The sequence below is a fragment of the Aquarana catesbeiana genome, linkage group LG06 (genome assembly GCF_042186555.1).
Source record: "Aquarana catesbeiana isolate 2022-GZ linkage group LG06, ASM4218655v1, whole genome shotgun sequence".
In the NCBI taxonomy this organism is placed as follows: domain Eukaryota; kingdom Metazoa; phylum Chordata; class Amphibia; order Anura; family Ranidae; genus Aquarana; species Aquarana catesbeiana.
Genome location: NC_133329.1, coordinates 234,593,652 through 234,611,366, shown reverse-complemented (window position 1 = coordinate 234,611,366; position 17,715 = coordinate 234,593,652).

The window sequence follows — 17,715 nt, the reverse complement described above, 5'->3', positions numbered from 1 at the left end:
ACTTCAAAGAATATCTCCACCTTTCCCGCTTGTGTTGATTCTCACTAGGCAAAGGAGTATCTCAGTCTATGTTCTCAGTAGATAACTGTCAGAATCTTACCTTGAATGGTAACTGGAGCAAGGAAACACAGTGGGTCATAGATGTTATTCACCACCAACAGGACTCCTCTTAGTGAAGGGTTTGTCACAAGTTGACACTTGGGAAGTGAATGTGTCTTGTTTGATGTTCCACAACAAACCCAGACTTCGCTGTACAGGAGGCACATCTGTACCTAAATCAGTTTTTTTTTTTTTTTTTAGACTAGTGCCACAGTCCTCAGAGTGAAAGGCATTCATAAGTTCCTGGCTGTTGGATATAATCTTGTGCAGTCTAAGGTTTACTATAGACAGCATCTGCTTTGTTCTGGTGAGGAGATCAAATCGCTTCTTTAGCAGTTGGAAAATACTTGAGTGTGTCATCAACGTAGAAATTTCTTTCAACAAATTGACAAGCATCAGATCCACATTCTTCTTCTCCAGTCTGAGCTGTTCTCCTTAGCTCACAAGTTGCCACTGCAGGGGAAGGACCATTACCGAAGACATGTACCTTCATTTTGATAGTCAATAACTTCCTTGTTGATGTCATTGTTTTTGTGCCATAGAAACTTGAGGTAGTGTCTGTTGTCTTCTCTGACAATGAAGCAGTGAAACACCTGTTAAATGTCAGCTATTACTGCTACAGGCTCCTGTCTGAAGCGAATCAAGACTGCGATTAGACTGTTGTTCAAGTTGGGCCCCGTAAGAAGCATGTTAAGAGAAACACCTTCATGCTGAGCACTGGAGTCAAAGAAAACTCTGATTTGGTCTGGTTTGCATGGGTGATACACGCCAAAGGATGGAAGGTACCAGCATTCTTCTCCCTCCTTTAGTGGGGGTGCAGGCTCTGCATGATCTCTGTCAAATATAATTTTGCATAAAGTCTACAAAGTGCCTTTACATCTCTGGTTTCCCGCTTAAGTTTCACTTTAAGGAGGAGAATCTACTGATGGCCTGCTGCAAGTTGTTGGGCAGTCTCTCTCTTTGGTGACGAAAAGGTAGGGGTGCTACCCAGGTATTGGAGTCGTCTTGAAAGAACTCATTGTCCATTACCTTTATGAATTTTGTCTTCCATTGAAGGAGACAGTATGTCATCTTCACTGGTTGCATTAAACACTGTAGAGCCGAAGTTGTCATCAGGAGAAAGGGCTTCTGTTACCTAAGACACCATGTTGCCATTCGTGGCTGGCTATCTTCCTTCACCCAGTAGTGATGTGGGCATGGCTACGTCATGCTAAGTGTTTCGGCCATTTGGCAGAACATTTGTCTTGAATGACGAATTGTTGGTAGGTCTCTTGCCTATACAGATATTGCCTATGATGACCCAACCTAGATCCGTGCGCTGGGCAAATGGGGCATCTGGGGGTCCACCAGCTTGTCTGTTTACCTTTCCAACTCTTAGAATGTCTCTTCCTAACAGAAGGAGGATTTGAGCATCTTTGTCAAGTGGCAGTATCTCATTTGCCATTACCTTCAGGTGAGGGTAATGGAAAGCAGCAGCTGGAGTAGGGATTTCTTCCCTGTTAGCAGGTATCTGATTGCACTCAACAAGTGTAAGTAGGGGTAATTGCAAGTTACCTTTGAGAAAAGATACCATGAGTCCATGAGCTCTTCTTCCAGAAACCTCGTTAGTTCCACTACAGGTACCCAAGGTGTAAAGGATGAGCTTCACCTTTTAATTCAAATAGATTAAACAGTTCTGATTTTGCAAGTGATCTATTGCTCTGATCGTCTAAGATAGCATACACCTTTAGAGTCTTTTCTGGTTGATCCTTGTGTTATATGTTCACCAAGCAAATTTTAGCACAGGACTTATCACATCAGTCTTCTCCACAAACTTTAGTGCAGGATGAAGAAATTATGGTAGAATTAGGCACTTGGTCTGTATTCTCCCCGCCATGGGTTAACCTGGGAGGAGAGTTAGCAGGTTGTGCGGAGCTGGGCTCAAGCAGATGGATGACTTGCACATGTTCTTCAGAGCCACACTCTATGCACTTGATGGACACATTACAGTCCTTTGCAAAATGTTCTGTAGAAGCTCAGCACCTGAAACATATCCTAAATGTCTTTAAAAGCTCCTTACGCTCTTCAAGAAGCTTTTTCCTTAAGCCGATACATTTTTTTGAGGGGGTGTGGCTTCTTGTGAATGGGACACTGTTGGGGTTTTCATATCTTCCTACTCTGTTCATGTAAATAAAAAGGTGTCCCTCGCACTACTAAGAGTAACTAGTAAGATTACCTATCTACAAAATGAAATAGTGATATATCTAAATGATTGCTGCAAAACCTGATAGTGTTCACAATAACACAAAACAAATCGTGAAAGTATATAGTAATCTCATGCAGTGTTAGAAAATCACATAGAAACATGAAATGTAATCATTGAAAAATAAATAATGCACCAGTATTATGTGCAATACTAGTAGAGTGTAAATAATATCACAGTGCAGATATTACATAAAGTGCCAGTGAATAAAGTGACAGCGCAAATCATAAAGGATTAATTCATAAAGGTGTCTCCATCAGAAGGTGGAGAGACAGTAAATAAATTAAATAATAAACAAGTGCTCAAAACCGTCCAAGTGTTGAACGTGATGGAAAGAAGTCTATGAAAAGTGTATGTATAAGTCCTCCAAATCGGGATACTGTATTTGAAGGAGATTCCAAATTTGTAACTTGGTATAGGTGTTATAGCTGGTGAATAGTGTCATCCATATAGAATTCCACAGATTCTCTCTTAGCCTATGGTCTCACAGGACTCTCACCTTATAAATATGTGGTATAGCGCATTCATAAGTAATTGGTGTTATCCACGTTCTTCTATCAGGATCCTATTGTGTTGATATAAACTGCAGGTAGAGCCTTTAGTGTTTCTCCCTTTAAAAATCCTCCACAGATATATCCTGGATCACTCCGATATCACCACAGCATATATGGGGGAAGGAAGAGAGAAAAGATGCCTCCACTAGTGCAGTATGTTTAAAAAGGCTATGGTATATTTATTAGGTGCCATAAGGTGGACTCTTACAGTTATATAGTTTAACCACTTGCCCACTGGGCACTTAAACCCCCTTCCTAACCAGGCCAATTTTCAGCTTTCGGTGCGCTCACATTTTGAATGACAATTACTCAGTCAAGCAACACTGTACCCATATGAAATTTTTGTTCTTTTTTTTCATACAAATAGAGCTTTCTTTTGGTGGTATTTAATCACCGCTGGGTTTTTTATTTTTTGCGCTATAAATCAAAAAAGACTGAAAATTCGGTAAAAAAAAAAGTTTCTGTTAAAATTTATTGCAGAGTATTACACATTATTGCAGAGTACAGGCATACCCCGCTTTTAAGTACACAATGGGGTTTATTTACTAAAGCTGGAAAGTGCAAAATCAAGCTCACTTCTGCATAGAAATCAATGAGCTTCTAACCCAAGCTTAATTAAGCTTTGGTAATAAAACCTGGCAGCTCATTGGTTTCTATGCAGAAGTGAGCCTGATTTTGCACTTTCCAGCTTTAGTAAATAAACCCCATTGTGTACTTAAAAGTGGGGTATGCCTGTATTGCACAGTATGGGCACAGAGCAGCGCTGTGGGCACTACAGATCCAGCCCACAGTGCTGCTAAAAACGATCTCTCCCCTCACACTGTACAGATCGGTACAGAGAGGGAGAAGGAGGAACCGGCGTCATGAAATGACGCCGGTTTGTTTACAAGTGATCACTCTGTAATTTGACGGAGCGATTACATCATAAATGGCCGTTTTTGGGAGCACATAAAATGTTGGGGTCTTACGGTGTGGGACCTGTATGCCCTCAAAGATTTCTTTGGTAATCAAGCCCTCAGCAAGGGCCGAATGTATAATTTGTTCATACTCAAGATTGTATTTGGCAATAATGTTGGCTGAAATTGGTTTATACCATTGTCTGTTTTTGAGTATATCCCAACATATATTCCTATATTGGAGTTCGTCCAACAGAACCACGTTACCACCCTTGTCAGAGGACTTGATTACCAACTGGGAGTTTGCAATGAGTGCATTCTTGTGGGCTTGACTAAGGTTATGGTTACCCAATTTCTTGGAAACTAAGAGTTCCATCAAAACATTGGAGTATGATACAATGAGAAAGTATAAAAACAATATAGTATGTATTGGAATAATTTCATAATGAGTAAATCTTTGAGGGCGTACAGGTCCCACACCCTAAGACCCCAACATTTTATGCGCTCCCAAAAACGCATAAAAATCTCCGCAATCCACCAGGGCGACCGATCGTCTCGGGCGTGGGCTCAATTACTGAGCGGGTCAGTAAACTGGTCGATGAATATCTTCGCCCTCATGTTATCACATTGCCCTCTTATATAAAGGATACTACTGATCTGCTTAAAAGTCTTGACGGTCTTACTATTCCATCAGATTGCCTCCTTGTCGCAATTGACATCGAGGCTCTATACTCCTCTTCCACACAATCTGGGGTTGGAGACCATTTCCAAGTTCCTTGATGAGCGCGGTCCCAAGTTTTCTGGCATGAACCATTTCATATTACAGCTTCTATCACATATCCTTACGAGAAATGTATTTTCTTTTGACAAGTCCCACTTCCTCCAGGTACAAGGGGTTGCCATGGGCACATGTTGTGCCCCCTCTTATGCCAATTTGTACCTGGGGGGTGGGAATGAGACCTTTTTTCTAACGACGATCACACCAACCTCCTCTCCCATATTCTCCTATGGCTTCGATTTATAGACGATGTCTTTATGATTTGGGCGGGTCTTCCACTTTGCTTAAACGCTTGATGCAAATGCTGGCTGAGAATGAATACAACTTGAAATTTACAATGGATTTTCATGAGAGCAGGATCTCCTTTCTGGACAATACCATCCTTGTTGAAGCTGATGGCACCATTACTACATCACTTTACCGCAAACCTACTGCGGGCAATACTATATTGCATGCCTCTAGTGCACATCCTGATGCACTTGTTCGCAGCATCCCCTTCGGCCAATACTTACGCCTCAGGAGGAACTGCTCTAATGATATCAATTTCCAACAGGAGGCTGATGTTGTATAAATGCCTATTGACCAGGGGATATACAAAAACCTGTTTAAAGAAGGCTTACAAATAAGCATGCAGTCGTTCCAGACATGAGATCCTTTTCTCAGAACCTAAACGCAGCAGTTCGGAAGTATTGAGATTTATTACCACCTTTTCCGATCAGCACCAGTTGATACGTTCTGTTCTCAGCAAGCATTGGCACATTCTAGTGGCCGATCCGACACGTTCCAAGTACTTGGGACCACATCCTCAGATAACATACAGACGTCCGAGATCTATTAAGGACTTTCTTGTACATAGCCCTACCACAAATCTCGAGATACACAACAAGAACCACCTGGCTTATTCCGCTGCCGTAGTTGTGATTTTTGCCATCTTTTGCTGGAGGGATCTTCTTTTACCTTACCCAATGGTCAATTACATAGTTTAAAGCACCATGTTACATGTCAAACTAAAGGGGTCATTTATATCATTTTGTGCCGATGTGGAGCGTTCTACATCGGTAAAACTATTAGACCTTTATGGAAGAGTGAAAGATCATGTCTACTATGCCATCAATGGCATACTGAACAAGGCCATTGGATACCATGTGGCATTTAGGCATAACTACGATCCACATACGATCAAAGTTGCCGTTCTGGATTGTATTTATGACGATCCCAGAGGCGGCAACTTTGATCAAAGGGTACTCCAATGGGTATATAATTTACAAGCTACTTCATACCCTGGTCTCAATGATATGCTGAGTTTCAAACCATTTTTTCTCCATTACCACTAATTTATACATATTATGCAACTAACAGGATTACCAGAACTAAAATAAAATATTCTACTTAGAAGTACTCCATTATATCCTTGAGCAAACCTGTTACTATAATTATATTTATTTCTCTGTATTTACTCATTAGGAAATTATTCCAATACATACTATGTTGTTTTTATACTTTCTCATTGTATCGTACTCCAATGGTTTGATATGTGGCTCATGACAGAGTATGTTTGTTCATTGTCCATCTTCTTAGGTTCCCCTCTTTTTCCCCATTTCCGGTCCTTCAGTGGCCAATACTTCCTGTTCTATACAGGATGTAATATGGTTCCTGATACAGAGACTTCACTTCCTGTGTCAAAGTGTGTTTTAGCCACTTAGTGTGGTTTTCTCCGCTTTTTGCTTTGTTATACCTCAGTACTTCCTCTCTGTGCCCTATTGGTCAATTTTTGGTTCTGATATGGTCTGCCACACCCCCCCCTTCCCTTTTGGCACCAAAACACACTATATATCATCCTCTGCTGTAATGCTACTTTATTCACTCCTCTGTACACACCAATGTACCTTCTAACTTAAGTTTTTCTTTTTTTCTTTATCTGTTATATTTTTTCACCATAGGCTCCCCCCCAGTGCATTTTGCACGGCTCCATCTGGACCATTGATAAGAATAGTGACGATGACCTTGTAGAGGAAGACAACTTGCCCACATCCCTATGAGACTATATATTCTTAGATTGTAAGCTCTAAGGAGCAGGGCCCTCTGATTCCTACTGTATCAAATTGTATTGTATTTGTACTGTTTACCCTCAAGTTGTAAAGCGCTACGTAAACTGTTGGCGCTATATAAATACTGTATAATAATAATAATATTAGAAACTGGTTTTCCTCTGATGGGACTTTATAAGGCAAGAGTCTTCAAAAATATCAAAAACATTTTTATACATGTTTTTGATATTTTTGAAGACTCTTGCCTTATAAAGTCCCATCAGAGGAAAACCAGTTTCTACCATATGGACCATTGAGCAGATACGGTCCATGAGCTTTGATGCCCTCTGATGGTTGCTGCAGTGCGACTATTTATCACTGGCTATTCATTGGCTCTTTCTTTGTTGAAACCAAACCCTGAGATTGGTTATAACTGGAAATAGGTATATATCATCTTATCTTCCTACATTAGGACATCTGTATACACATATACATATATTTTTTCTTGTTTTTCTTATTTTCTCCCTCTTTCCCTGTTATTTTTTACCATAGGCTCCCCCAGTGCATTTTTTGCACGGCTCCATATGCACCATTGAGCACATACGGTCTATGGGCTCCTTGTTGCCCTCCCATGGTTGCTGCAGTGCGACTATTTATCACTGGCTATTTATTGGCTTTTTCCTTGTTGGGACTGAACCCTGAAATTGGTTGTAAATGGAAACAGGTACAAATCTTGTCTTCCTACATTAGGACGTCTGCATACATATATATTTCTCCTTGCTTTTCTTATGGGTTTTTTTTTTTCCCCTCCTTCCCTAGTTGATGGTTATCCACATCTATTGCTAAGACCTTGGTGTCTATACATGAATGAATTTGAACTATTGTTCTTGAGCTTGCGAAAGCCTCTGTACAAGGTAATATAATGTACTAATTTAGTGTCTGATCTCTGGGCATGGGCTATTGCCTTTCATCCATTATTGTACGATATTATATGTTTATGTGTTCATGTTTTATATAATTCTATTCTCATTTTAGTGAAACCCCTTTGTGTATTAACTGAAACCTGAATGTGTCCTGAAGAAGTTCTATACAAAACGCGTAGACACATCTGGGCTTGTATCATGTATATTGCTATATAGATGATTTTTATTACTTTTTGTCAATGTCTTTGTACTGTATTTATATTTACTAAAATTGATTATATTGTTATTCTGACTATACTTTCTCAGGTTTGTTGTGCCTCTAAAGTCCACCCAGGGTGTCCTTGTTGACCCCCCCTTTTTTTCTTTTTATGACATACTATTCACCAGCTATAACACCTATACCAAGTTACAAATTTGGAATCTCCTTCAAATACAGTATCCAGATTTGGAGGACTTGTACATACACTTTTCATAGACTTTTTTCCATCACGTTCAACACTTGGACTGTTTTGAGCTCTTGTTTATTATTTAATTTATTTACTGTCTCTCCACCTTCTGATGGAGACACCTTTATGAATTAATCCTTTATTTATGGTTTGCACTGTCACTTTATTCACTGGCACTTTATGTAATATCTTCACTGTGATATTATTTACACTGTACTAGTATTGCACATGATACTGTTGCATTAATTGTTTTTCAATGATTACATTTCATGTTTCTATGTGATTTTCTAACACTGTGCGAGATCACTATATACTTTCACTACTCTGTTCATGGCCACAATTGTGGTAGAAGTAGGAAGGATGTCAGTCTTTTTCACAGATACTGGGCTTCTAAAGTTGCCCTGAAGACTGGTAACTCTTAGGAAAGTGTCAGAAGAGACTGTACTCACTGAAGGAAAAACTTGGATCATTCTTGGTCTCTGCAATTTTCCTGATGAATTTGCAGAAGAAAGAGAATGGAGGGATGGAAACCTTGTTCTCTTTTTGTATGATGACCCTAGTGCAGACCATTTCTCTTGTAAACCATACAGGAGCTTGGAGACGATTGGGTTTACCCCTCTTGCAGTGTCAAGGTAACAGAGTCCAGGTTGTTTTGGGTCTGCCTTGGCTAGCTGAAGCTCAAGGAGAAGGTCACTCAGTCTCTGGCACTCCTTGTCGTCCTTACCAGATATCTTTGGGAAAGTTTGCAGACGCATGAACAAGGCATTTTCTATATGCCCCATATCGATCAATCCCATGCAGCTGTGATGCTTTCTTTAGGATTGTCCATGAAACCAATCTTAATGGCTTAACACGTGCAGCAGACAGAGGACCAAGCCACCTGATCAGCAGATCAAATTCTTCAGCAGCTGTAATGCCAAGATCACTGATTGTGGTTCTGAAAGCACATTTCCAGCTTCTGTAGTTCTCAGGTTGGTCATCTAAACTTTTAAGACCAGTCTTTGTGAGCTCTCTGCGAAGTAAGTACCTCACAAACTCTGCTGTCAGCCTTAATGCGAGGTGTTGTTGACTGACCCCAGGTATTTAGGGAGGCCTGCCCCCTGCCAATCCAAGCTGGGGATTGGTCAATGCGCCTTAAGATACCCAGGCAGCTCCACCCCCTTCCTCTCCTTCCAGCACTTTCTAGACAGAAGAGGGAGGTGACAGTGATGCTGCCTGTGAGAGTGTGGAGGCTGTCAGGGCCCACAGGAAGCAGGATGACCCTGGGTTGGGGCTAAGGTGCATCCAGGAGTTAAGAGATCCTTGAAAAGAGGCACATGAAAGAGCAACTGAGAAGACAGCGGGAGAGAACACTTCTAAGAGTCTCCAGGGAGGACAACTGGTTGCAGCCAGGAGGGCTGGTGAGTGAGCACAGTTGGGAGGGCTGGGGAGGCATGCCTGAGAGAACTGGGAGATTGCAGTTTGAGATGGGTGCAGAACCAGAATAGAGGACCGTGGAAAGGGCAGTGGAAGGAGATCTTTGCAGCCAGGGTGTTTGGCAGGGCCTGGAGAGAGCTATCTGGGAGTGATAGCTGAATAGAGGACAGCTAGCACCTGACCCATTCTTCACCAAAGGGACCCGAGGTCCGTGCCACCAAAAGGCAGTTCACCGAGGCCTGGCTGACAGTGTCAGGCCTAGCCATGCGGTGCTAGCTAGTCTGGAGGTGTGACAGTCTCCAGCAAGGGATGTGCTGGTGGAGTAACAGTCTGCAGCAAGTGAAGTGCTGGAGGAAGTGAAGGACAAGAGGTCTTAAGCAAGTGTTGTCCTGGGCATTCCATAATTTCCCATTCAAGTTTAATCCCCTCAAAAAAAATAAACAGTTTATGGACTGTTCTATGTCTGAGTGACAGAGATGGTTGTCTGGCTGGGCAGGGTGACAGGAGAACCACTACATTCAGCAAGCTCTACGGGGCATGGCTACAGTTGGAAAGCAGATTTTTTTGGAAGTTGATCACCCAGCCAAAAGCCTCAAGCATCTGAATTGTCCTGTAGGCGTTTGCAGATAGCAGTTAGAGAGGAATCCTTCAGCAAAATGTTATCCAGATAATCTATGAGCTGGATGCCCTGAGCACTTGGAAGGGCAAGGAGAGGTGTAACGATCTTTGTGAATACTCAAGAGCAGAGGATAAGCCAAATGGCAGTGCAACAAACTGGAAAAGATGCATCCTGGAAGTCTACAGGTACAAAGTATTTCCCTCGTCTCAGAGGCAATAACTGACCTTGCGGGTTCCATGTGAAAATTTGTAATTTAAAAAAAAGTATTTGAGGGATTTAGGTCCAGGATAAGATGGGCCTTGGTACCGTGAACAAGTTTGAATAGAAAACTTTGAAACTGTTCTATAGGGGTATTGAAACAGCTACTCCCTGGGACTAGAGAGGATCTATAGCATTCTGCAAATCTGACTGTCCCTGGGCAGATTTTGGTTGATTTGAAAGAAGAAAGTTGTGAGGGGTTAGAGTTTAGAATTCTAATGTGTAACCTCTTAAAATAACAGGTTTTGGACATGTGTGACCCAGAGGAGCAAACTAACAGATGTCCCTTCACCTTTAAGAGTGAATGCCCCCCTTCATTGGGCAAAGTTATTACCTGTTAATTGGGTTTCCAGGTAGCTTCCAGCTCAGCTACCTGAGAGATAGAGACATGATCCACATTGGTTTAAAAAGAGGACCTCTACCCCCAGACCCTCGGTCGCAGAAAATGACTGAAGGCTATACAAGTGAAAGTTTTAATACATATTTGCAGCTATACAATCAAGAAACAGAAGAAGAGGGCAGGAACTAATGCAGTCCTGGAAGATTCCTGGAAATCCAGTTAACAGGTACTAACTATTTTTCCCTCCGGGGCATCTTCCAGAGAGAATAGGCTAGTGTCACGGAACGTCCCACACTCCGCTTGAGTGCTTCCGTCAGTATACCGCTTCCTAAGTTCTGGAACACGAGTCCAATGGATCTGGCTATAGGAACCCCCAAGAACTAGACAACACCAGTCTTGGAGTACATCAGAACTAACTTTTTTTAGAATCAAAATTACAAGACTTTATATGCCGTTGGAACCTCCTCTAACAATACAACTGTAACCTAATTAACATGAGCTAATTATCTAATTCTTTATACAGCCTAGGTGACTGAGACATGACCTTTCGCCCAGACTTGTGGGCACCGAGCTTAACACAGTAGTATAAACACAATAGCTGGAGCTAATTACAATTAACAATACAAACAAAACCTAATTAACATGAGCTCCAATAGGAGTCGTTCCGTCTCCTACATTGTATAGAGGACAATGTGATCAGCTCATTCAATTAACAGGTTGCGTTCAGAATCAACCAAACCAATAATAGTCTCTACATACATCCTGGGAGGTATTGTGGACAAATATTACTGTCCCATTTTAAGTAGTCCAAGATATATTTTCTCACTCACCCTGTGCCAGGATGGCACAGGGTGACTTAGACATAAGATGTATTCTGAGTTCCACGGCCCCTCCCGTCACATCTCTCCCCTTTCGGCAGGAGACTAACACAGGAGGAGACCCCAGACGGGTTGACTCCGAAGTTAGTAAGTAGTTCCAGTCCTCTAATGCCTGTACCCACACAGTACCCCAAACAAATTGTTCCAAACAGAGTATTACTCACCCAGCCAACCTCTGCCTCTCTCAGAGAACATATCTGCCGCTGGGGAGAGGCCTGGACTGGCCCTTCTCCCTGGAGTCCTTCCTGCCGCTGGAGAGAAGACAGGGTGTCTGGGCTCACTCTGTCATGCTGTTGGGGATCGGGACCCACTGCCCAGCATCCCTGGGGTATACAGGTGGAGACTGAAGTCCCATCCACCTTCACAGGAAATCCATCCTCTGTTAGTTGAGGGCAGAGTCCAGCAGTCCTTGGCCCTGTTGCCAGCCCTTCTGCTGGAAACCCCACACCATCTGTTCCGGCTAACTGTTGGAGAGGGAGGCCGACTGCCCCGCCTCCCTGGAACTCTGTAGTTGTTGCCGGTGCTGGGCAGAGGTTGGTAGCACTCTGCCCTGTTGCCAGCACTTCTTCTGGGGACTCCGCATCCTCCGCTCCGGCTAACCGTTGGGGCAGGAGGCTGGCTTCCTCCACTCCCAAACTGTGTAGCTGCCATTGGGGAGGTGAGCCGGCTGCTTCCTTTTCTATTCCCTCATCTGGCTGCTGGGACGACATGTCGATGGTACTGTCTCCCAGGTACACGGATCTTTGCTGGGGAGGAAAGCCCGCTTCCCCCACCCTGGCCAACTGTTGGGGAGGGACAACACACACCTCCTCTCCCTTCTCCCCCTGTATCTGCTGCTGGGAAGTGATTGCCATCTTCTCACCCTGAGCCTCCACAATTGCTGCAGGTATGGGGCAGAGGTCTTGGACCCTCTGTCCGGTTGCCAGCACTTCTGCTGGGGGTTTGCCAGGTGGTTCCTCCTCTACAGAAACGTCTATTAAATCCCCAGTCTCTGGAATTGGTAAAAGTGTGGGACAGAGGTCTTGGACCCTCTGTTCAGTTACCAGATCTTCAGCTGGAGAAGTTTGTTTTAACTCCATAGATGCTGCTGGCAGAAAATCACATGTCCCTGTCAGTGTTGTGGGAGAAAGGCCGACTACCTCTTCTCTCAAGAAGGCCGAAGCCACTGTTGGTGCTGGGCAGAACACAGTGAACTTTGGCCCTGATAGCAGCTCTTCTGCTGGAGGCTCATCAGGTTGTTTTTCCTCAGCAGAAAAGTCTATCAAATCCCATGTCTCTGCAACTGATGTCTGGGGATAGAGGTTCACCATCTCCTGTCCATGGAACCCAGAAGATGCTATCATTTCTGGGCAGAGGTTAGCAGAGCTCTGCCCTGTTGTCAGCACTTCAGGTTTGGGGACGGCAATCTCCGGAATTTCCACTGCCGATTCTCTGGCATGCTGCTGAACTTGTTCTAGCAGTTTCCTGTATGCCCTTTCCAGATGCTGTTCCTTCCTTAGCAAATGGTCCAGATCAGGTTTGAGCTCTGAGACCCCTGCAAGACCGAGCATAGACTCTCTATATTCTCTCAGGTCCTCAAGGTCAGGTTCCCCTTCATCGCCAAACATAAAAAGATCTGTAAGGTTCTCCCACAGCAATCCAGGGCCGCCAAAGTCATATCCCTTTGGAGAGCATTCTGTCATCTCCCCTAAATATCCCTCCTCTGCGTGCCATTGCAGAGCCCGATAACGATTGTCCAGCTCTATCTCCTGCTGGACCAACCTGTCCAACTCAGTCACCCATTGCTCCTGGGGCTGCTCTCCCAGGAATACCATCTGCAATGCTCGTTGGTCACTGGCCCGTTGTTCTTGGGATGGAAAGCACTTGCCCTGTTTTATACCAGCGAGACGGAGGGCTGCAATCCAGAGCTCCACCCGAATTTGCTGCCTAAGCTCCAGGTATTCATCCTCAGACACAGTCCTGGTGTATGTTGAAAGGATGATCCGCAGCAGCCCCAGGAATTCTGATGCCAGGTCCATATCTCCGCTGGGGTGACTGAAGTCTGCTATCCTGATCTTGGATCCAGGTGGAGGTTCAGATTTCCCAGACTACAGGAAGCTTTCCCGCTGCTTGCCACCAATGTCACGGAACGTCCCACACTCCGCTTGAGTGCTTCCGTCAGTATACCGCTTCCTAAGTTCTGGAACACGAGTCCAATGGATCTGGCTATAGGAACCCCCAAGAACTAGACACCACCAGTCTTGGAGTACATCAGAACTAACTTTTTTTAGAATCAAAATTACAAGACTTTATATGCGGTTGGATCCTCCTCTAACAATACAACTGTAACCTAATTAACATGAGCCAATTATCTAATTCTTTATACAGCCTAGGTGACTGAGACATGACCTTTCGCCCAGACTTGTGGGCACCGAGCTTAACACAGTAGTATAAACACAATAGCTGGAGCTAATTACAACAATACAAACAAAACCTAATTAACCTAATTAACATGAGCTCCAATAGGAGTCGTTCCATCTCCTACATTGTATAGAGGACAATGTGATCAGCTCATTCAATTAACAGGTTGCATTCAGAATCAACCAAACCAATAATAGTCTCTACATACATCCTGGGAGATATTGTGGACAAATATTACTGGCCCATTTTAAGTAGTCCAAGATATATTTTCTCACTCAGGATGGCACAGGGTGACTTAGACATAAGATGTATTCTGAGTTCCACGGCCCCTCCCGTCACAGCTAGCATTACCTTTTAGGGTGGGGCCACCTTCTTCCCGAAGGTCTGGTCTGCCCTTGTCCAACCAGTAGTGTTTAGCGAAGATGAGGAAGCTGGACCACATGGCGGCTCTGCAGATCTGGCTAGAGAAGGCACCTGCTTTCTCAGACCAAGAAGCTGCCATGGCTCTGGTTGAATGTGCTTTGATCCTCAGAAGAGGAGCCAAGGACTCTGACCTGTAACGCTCTGCAATAGCCATTCTCATTCATCTTGCAATTGTGTTTTTTTGTGGCTTTATCTCCCTTCTTTGAACAACACAAATGTTGGTTGACTTTCTCCACTCCATGTAAGCAATAAGACCCCTTCTGACATCCAATTTGTCAAAGTGGTTGTAAATGCAGAAGTCTTTTATCATAATGCATTTTATGCATTAAGATAAAAAGCCTTCTGTGTGCAGCAGCTCCTCCAGCCCTATCTTCATCCAGCGACATTTCAGGAGTGTCTCGGCTGCCTGGGACTCTCCCCTCATTGGCTGAGACAGCAGCGCAGTGCCATTGACTCCCTCTGCTGTCAGTCAGCCAATGAGGAGAGGGTGGGACCTAGCCACAGCTCAGTGGCTGAATGGGACACGGAGCTGTGGCTCAGCTCAGGTGCCCCCATAGCAAGCTGCTTGCTGTGGGGGCACTCAACAGGAGGGAGGGGCCAGGAGCACCGAAGAGGGACCCGAGAAGAGGAGGAATTACTGCACAGGGCAGGCAAGTATTACTTTCTTTAGTTAAAAATAACTAAGACTTTACAATCACTTTAAAGGGCTGTCTCTGGTTCTTGGGGTTGCCATGGAAGCATGGAATTAAACTTTTGTGAGATCTATGGAACTCTGTCATGAACTTTGGAAGGAAAGCTGGGTTAAGCGAGAGCACTCGTTTGTCCATAAACACTGAACAATAAGGTTCTGCTACGGCTAAATGCTTGGATCCTGCTTACTCTTCTTGCAGAGACCAGGGCTACTAGAATCACTGCTTTAAATGTTAGATGCTTCACTGAACATTCATCCAATGGTTCAAAAGGCTTTTTTTAAAAAGTTTGAAGGACTGTCCCAAGTCAGGAAACTCAAAGTTATAAGGTTTCTTATTTTTCCTTAGTAGTAAAAACAATGCAGCGCTAAGGATAACCAATAAGTGAAAGTGTAAACAAATACCAAAAAACTTTGAAAAATAGCGAATGACATATTATCATAAACCTAATAACATAAAAAACATCCCATAAGATTAATAATCACTAAAAAATTGTGCATAAAAATAATAAACAAGTGATAGTGTCATATAGGCAGAAAAATATTCATAAGAAATATAATCAAAGAGTCCCATCACATATAGTGCAATTTCAAAAAATAAATAAAAGGTTCATAAGCATAAAAAAGCTGATCCAGAATCCGTGATAAGAAAATCCAATCTCTTGGCCCAACCCCCAGACAACGTCCTATCGTGACGAAACGCGTAGGGTGTGGCCTACGACGCTGATGTCACTACACTGTTCCTCTCTGCCGAACCTGATGGGAAGTGTGTGCACAGCGGGAAGCCTGCGGAGACACCGTAACATCGTGATTGCCTTTACACTTGCTTATTGGATCTGTTTGTAAGTGCATCTTTTATTCATTAAACCTTTATTGGTTGGAACAATTACACTATGGGAGCCTTTTTTGTTCTTATTCCCGGAGCCATACAGTTTTAGCCGCAGATCCAGATGCCGGTATAGGTTGTTGGGATACCTCTAATCTCCCATATGCCTGGTCAGACCGTTGTGGTCTTCCGAGTTGGTAAGGAGCCTCATATTCACTTGGGTGCATTCACCTCTTGGGAGATTGGATTTTCTTATCACGGATTCTGTTCGGTTATTCTTAGCGCTGCATTGTTTTTACTACTAATATCTGGAGTTTGTCTGACTTTTTGATGCTGGCTGCTTTGGTAATTTAGGGTTAAACCTCCGATTTTTGTTTATCTTTATATCAACCTGTTTTAGGCAGTAAGGGTTAATCCTTTATAGATACCAATTATTTACTAGGTTTGTAGCGCAGCGTTAACCTTTGGGTTTTTTTTATACATTCTTATTTTTCCTTGACACTGAAATCTCTTAATTAGCAGAACCCCATGCCAATCGTTTTCCAAAAAAACTTGACAGGCCTGCTACCTGCACTTTCAATGTACTGGCTGTCAGGTTGAGGGCCGCCCCATTCTGAAGGGATTCCAAAATAGAATTCACCACCTATTGCTAGTCTGGTTATTTCATCATTACGAGAACCTTTTCCATATTTTACCATAAAAACTGCATTGGTTGATAGCTTCCTACTATTGAGGCCTTTTGTCTTCAGCAGGTCCCGTTTAGAAGCCATGCTGAAAGGGCTAATCTCAAATTCTGGATGGTGTACCTCTCCCAGAAACACCAAAGCTGGTCTCTGGGTTAACCTCCAAGACTGTTCCATGCACTGTTTGCAGAGTGTTGAGCACCAGGGCCTCTTTGGACAAAATGGGGCAATGAGGACTACTTTTGTAGTCTATCTTCTACACTTGAGGAACTTGAGGAATCAACCAAGTCAGAGCAAAGGCATAAATATTTCCCTGCCATGGATGTCCTACACATCCACCCCTGACTGCGCTTGTCGTTTTCTAAGGATAAATAGTGTCATAAGAGAGCTGCAGGTGTGCCTCTGTTTAAATCCAGGAAGTGAACATGCAGCAGCTTCAGCTACCCACAGCTAAAATGATTGCAGCCAGACTTAGTGGAGGGAGATTTCTGCAGCATATTTGGCAAGTACAGAATCCCAGTATATAAAAAAATAATATGCAAAGTGATTGGAGGAAGATTCAAAATGGCAAAAATGTTTTAATTCAATTATGTGAGCAGACTGCAGTTCCTCTAAGTATTTCCTAGACAACTCCCTTATTGGACAATGGAAATGTGTCTTTTAGGGCTAAAGAGACAATGAATACCCTGGTGGTATCTGTACCCACAAACTATTTTGCACCTGTACGCCGATATCCAGGGTGAACTGGTTTTTGGTTGCTTTTCTCCACTGTGGGAGGAACGCCCCCAAAATGGCCTTAGAGGGTTTAACCAGAAATCTTCCCTTATCTTTTCCACTCTTAAAATTCCAGCCTTTCCTCTGGTCTTCACTCTTGGCACCACCACTTGTTTGTTGCGGATTCCTGGCTGGATGATAAACTTCTTTCCTGCTTGTTTCTTTGGCACCAGAAAGCCCTTTTTCTTGGCTGCTGATCTCTCCAGCACAGATGTTAGTTCTGATCCAAACGGGCCCCTTTAAAAAAAGGGAGACTTCAGAGTTTTGTTTTTGATGTCTGATCTCACCAGGTTTTAAACCAAATGGCTTTCCTTGATGTATTTAGGAGGGCTGTATCTCTGGCCACAAGCTTAAATTGCCTCCACCGAGGGGCCTGCTATATATAATTGCCTCTGCTTTGTTTAGAACTGGAAGAGAGACTTAAAAGCAGAACTTTACCCAAGGG